General features: G+C 48.0%; 1 non-coding gene across 1 annotated transcript; it reads right to left on the reverse strand.

The window, feature by feature from the left end:
- Positions 1-208: 208 nt before the first annotated feature.
- On the reverse strand, positions 209-280 carry trnae-cuc (transfer RNA glutamic acid (anticodon CUC)). Its single transcript has one exon. It is a non-coding gene; the product is annotated as a tRNA-Glu (tRNA).
- Between the last annotated feature and the right edge of the window lie 3847 nt (positions 281-4127).

Genomic DNA, 4127 nt, shown 5'->3' on the forward strand with positions numbered 1-4127 from the left:
AAAACAGCGTCTACAGGAAAACAGCACACGCGAACCAAGTACTTAAGCTGCAGAAGCAATCATCCCAACACATACAAACAAATCTGCATCAGGATGCTATTTCAACGAGCTACTTCACATTACAGCACCCAGGAATGACGAAGATCAGGAAACAACGATACAGCGCATTTAAGAAGAAGGGATAGCCTGCAGACCCGGGGAAAATTGCTTCCCTGACCGGGAATCGAACCCGGGCCGCGGCGGTGAGAGCGCTGAATCCTAACCACTAGACCACCAGGGAGACATAGACCGGCTTTGTTGCTCTGCTAAAAATTGCCTCGCTGCCTTGGAATCGAACCCGGGCTGCGGGAGTAAGAAGACTTTCACCAGTACATCCATCAATGTAATTTTTTTGTATCCATTGCTCCCGATGCGATCTCTATAACATTGGGGAGATTGGAGAGTCAAGTCACTTCTCCGGGACACCCGCACCAATCAACCCCATCGCCCTGTGGCCTAACATTTCAATCCACCCTCCCACTCTGCCAAGGACATGCAAGTCCTGGGCCTCCTTCACCGCCGCTCCCTCCCCACCCGAGGCCTGGAAGAAGAACACCTCATCTTCCGCCTCAGAACACTTCCACCCCAGGGCATCAATGTAGACTTCACCAGTTTCCTCCTTTCCCCTCCCCCGACCTTACCTCAGTTCCAACCTTCCTGCTCAGCACTGACCTCATGACCTGTCCTCCTTGCCAATCTCCCTTCCCAACTATCCGCTAAACCCTCCTCTCTGACCTGTCTCCTCTATCCCCACCACCATTCACCTATTTTACTCTTTGCTACCTTCGCCCCAGCACACCCCCCACCCAAATTTATCTCTCCACCCTGGAGACGTCCTGCGTCTATTCCTGATAAAGAGCTTTTGCCCGAAACTTCGATGTTCCTGCTCCTCAGGTGCTGCTTGACCCGTTGTGCTTTTCCAGCACCATTCTGATCTAAACTCTGGCTTCCAGCATCTCCGGTCCTCACCTTTGCCGACCCAATAAATCCAGTGTGCCGATTTCTCATCAACAAATTGACACAAGCAGACACAACGTGTGCAGAAACCCTAGCCACATTACCTTACATTAAATACATCTGTTAAATGATGCCCAGACAACTCAAACCTCTCAGCATCATGGTAGCCCACAAACCTACCAACACACTTGAACAGCGGCTAATGAACCTGAAATACCCAATACAAACAACTAGCAAACGAATGTTAGTTACAAAATACCATTCAAGGAAATATACACATGAACTCTGCCGCACAGTTATCTGTGGCAAGAAATGCTGGAATGAGATAAGGAAGATATTTTCAGCCAAAAAGAATCGACACTGAATGGTCAACCATTTACAATCACCCTTTGTTAGCCCAGGATGGAAGATCCGAAGGGATGAACAGTTTTCTTATTTTCGGAAGATTCACAAATATGAGACTGGGTTTTGGTGTTTGTTCCCTTTCCATTCCCAGGATCAGTGGGTTGGGGCGGTGAGTTGAGGAAAGTGAAATGTGCCCGTGAGCAGCTTGTGGGGCTATTTCAGCTTCCCCTCCTCTGACAGCGCTGTGACGTGACTCTGATGTTCTCAGGGACACTCACTGACGTGAGACAGTGAAAAGTGTCTCGTTCCTGCAGATCAAGAATTCAAACCGGCTTCAGGACAATGAGAAAGATTAATTGGGGTGTGTGAAGAAGCTGTGAGCTGCATTTCAAACAGGTAGGTGGAGTCAGATGCGTCATCCATTGCGCCCCGGCCCTGTGTGTATCTAACGCCACCACGCTGCAGAGTTCTGACGTTAACACGGACAAACAACCAAAGATAATCAGCGTCACTGCTTCCCTTCCACAGTCCCAACTTTGTGAAGCAATACCTTTCACTGACAAAGGAAACACCCTTGTCCTCAGGTGCCTGCTTCATTTCGATCACGATTTCCAGCCCCTCACTGTTCTAGTCTCATTTCCAAACACTTGGCTCATCGCCTCAAAAGAAGCTCTGTGGGTATCTGCTTGTTCCACCCGAACAGGCAGTGGGTTACAGATTCCCACCACTCCCAATGTGAGTGAAATATCTTTCACCCTCCACTGATTTGAATCTTAAAGAAAAAACCGGGGAACAGTCTCCCTTTCGTTTTGACGACATTTCCAATTTTGTAGTCGGCAGGGGTCACACCTGCCTGGGGAAACCGCAATAGATTTCACGTCTGTCGCATTCACCACTCTACCCACGAATAAAGACCCACACTGACAGCTTCGTTTCCCAGGTCTCTCTGCCTGTGGAGCTGAGAAAGAGTGAATTATTGCTGGGTTTGTTTGAATCCAATCACTTCACAGGTTACGAAAGGGTTAAATATCTGCAAATGGAGAGTCTGGTTGTTTCACACCGAAAGATGAAATGAACTTTCAGTTAAAAGCAAAAACAGAAATTGCAGGAGCAATCAGCAGATCAGGCAACATCGGTGGAAAGAGAATCAGAGACAATATATCAGAACTCTGTTTTCTCCCACAGGTACTGCCAAACCTGCTGAGTTTCTCCAGCAGTTCATCTTTCTGTCTCGGATTCTCAGCATCCGCAGTCCTTTACGTTAGAAATTAAATCATTTCAGCCTCATGTGCAGGAATGAGAATCATTTCAATTTCCCGAAAAATCGGCAGAGATTTCAAGGCATTTGGAAAAAAAGTAAAAGTGACATTAGGAAGAACATTTTGGCACAAGGAGGGGTTCGGATGCGTAAATCTCTGTCTGACTGTGACAAAGAGGCAGATTCACGTACACAAAAGGGAATTCTGTGGTCATGTTCAAAGTAACAATGTGGAGACTTACAGGGAGAAGGTAAGAGAATGATACGAATAGAGACTCTTATTTACTTGCTGTGTAGAACCAGCAGAGCTAAGGTGGGCCTCCAAATGCGCTGTGACACGTGTTGTGATTCAGAGTGAACTCACAGTTCGACCAACGGAAGGTGGGAATTTAGAAAAGTTTATATTTACACAGTCTCCTCACATCAACGCAACAGCAAAATGGTTTAATAATCCGCCAATGCAGAGAACCCGGTTCCTGGAGATGGGACAAACAGCTGGTTCAGGGATACCAGTCCACATTGCTCTCTTTGCCACCAGTTCAGAGGGAGAACATTGGAGGGCCAAAGCAGTGAATAACGATCTGTGTAGGAGGGTGACTAACTGTTAATGGAGACTGTTGCTGGCTAACGATAAGTCACGTGTAACAGCAGAAGATGTAAAAATGAGGCCTCGTGTGGGTGTGGTCGGGGTCAAGGGCATGGGGGAGTTCGGGACCGAACAATATTGAACTCGATGTTGAAGACTTGATGGCTATAGGATCTCCAAGTGGAAAATGAGGCGTTGGTCTTCAATCAGGGGCTGAACTTTGTTGGAATACTGCTGCATGCCTGAGACAGAGAAGTAGGCCAGGGTACAGGGAGGAGTGTTAAAGTGACAGGCAACCAGAAGCTCAGGGCCTTTTTTTCGGCAGAACCGAGATATTCTGCGAAGCAGTCACCCAGTTTATGCTTCATGCTACTTTGGGGAAACCACACTGTGAGCAACGAATTCAGTGGACTAGTTTGTGACAAATGTGCAGGTAAAGTGCTGCTTCACCTGGAAGGTATGTTCGATCCCTTGGATATTCAGGATGGAGCAGGTAAATGGGCGGGTGTTACACATTCGGCGGTTGCAGGGGAAAGTGCTTTGGGACAATGGGAGGTGGGTGTGGGGTATTGAGAGTGAGGGAAGAGTGGACCCGAAGTGTAACCCCTGCCCATTTACCTCCTCTCATATATAAATCCGTGAAGTTGAAAGAACACTCCATAGAATGATTCAGTACCACGTGACTCAAGAACTAATTCGTATTCATGTTCCGGGGCCAGCGCCATTATTGCGTCACAGCAGCTGCAAGCCATCACCGGGGGCTCGCCCTATGACGTCATGGTGCGACTGGAAGTCCCCGGGACAGTTTATCAAAGAAACCTCCCTGTGGGTCAGGGCAGCCCTGCATCGGGAAGCACTGGGATGGTCAATCACTATCGGTTTAGATGGGGAACACATCTCCACATTACGCAGCCTCGAGGCAAATTTCCCTTCCTTTTACTT

This window comes from Hemiscyllium ocellatum (genome assembly GCF_020745735.1).
Source record: "Hemiscyllium ocellatum isolate sHemOce1 chromosome 27 unlocalized genomic scaffold, sHemOce1.pat.X.cur. SUPER_27_unloc_1, whole genome shotgun sequence".
In the NCBI taxonomy this organism is placed as follows: Eukaryota; Metazoa; Chordata; class Chondrichthyes; order Orectolobiformes; family Hemiscylliidae; genus Hemiscyllium; species Hemiscyllium ocellatum.